The sequence below is a fragment of the Sinocyclocheilus grahami genome, unplaced genomic scaffold (genome assembly GCF_001515645.1).
Source record: "Sinocyclocheilus grahami isolate Dianchi unplaced genomic scaffold, SAMN03320097.WGS_v1.1 scaffold4873.1, whole genome shotgun sequence".
In the NCBI taxonomy this organism is placed as follows: Eukaryota; Metazoa; Chordata; class Actinopteri; order Cypriniformes; family Cyprinidae; genus Sinocyclocheilus; species Sinocyclocheilus grahami.
The window spans coordinates 6372-7062 of NW_015509718.1; positions in this window are offsets into that span (position 1 = coordinate 6372).

Below are 691 nucleotides of genomic sequence, written 5' to 3' on the forward strand. Positions count from 1 at the left end.
TATAAAAATAATTTTTAAGTACAATCATCAATGACAGTTCATTTTAGGAAAGCGTCTTATGTTTCACAAAGTGCACAAAAGATTTCCACACTGACTGCAAAACAACATCTATGAATTTGAATTAATGTGAAACAGCGTCCCAGTATGTTGTGCAGTGGTGCATAAAACGACTGTATTGTGTTTTGGGATCAGCTGACTGCCATCTGTCACGCTGCTGCATACATATAATATTCTTGATAGCTAACAAGTAAATGCTATTGTGTACAACACTGCAATTGGCCACTGCACAGTGAATAATGATCAGAAGGGGTATAGCTGTTCTTCATTTCTAAGTGTTTACTCTAGTACCACTGAAATTAAATACTTGTATTTTTACTCAATTACAGTCTGGAGGAAAATAAAATCATATATTTACTAAAATTTTATTTACAATGTGGCTTGACTTGTATAATTGTACCAATAGTTTAAATTCAAGTATCATTTCTCAGTACAATTTGCTGCTTATACACTTGCACGTCACTCTGTGTTTGTCATATTTAGCTCATGTGAGGGGCCCTTTTGACCTGTGGTTTCTGTTTTTTGAACTGAGTTCAAAAAAATGTTGAACTGAGACTTTGACTGTGTCATAGAGCAACTTCATGCACTTCATATATTTAATAAATGGCATATATACATATGTATATAGTTGTAT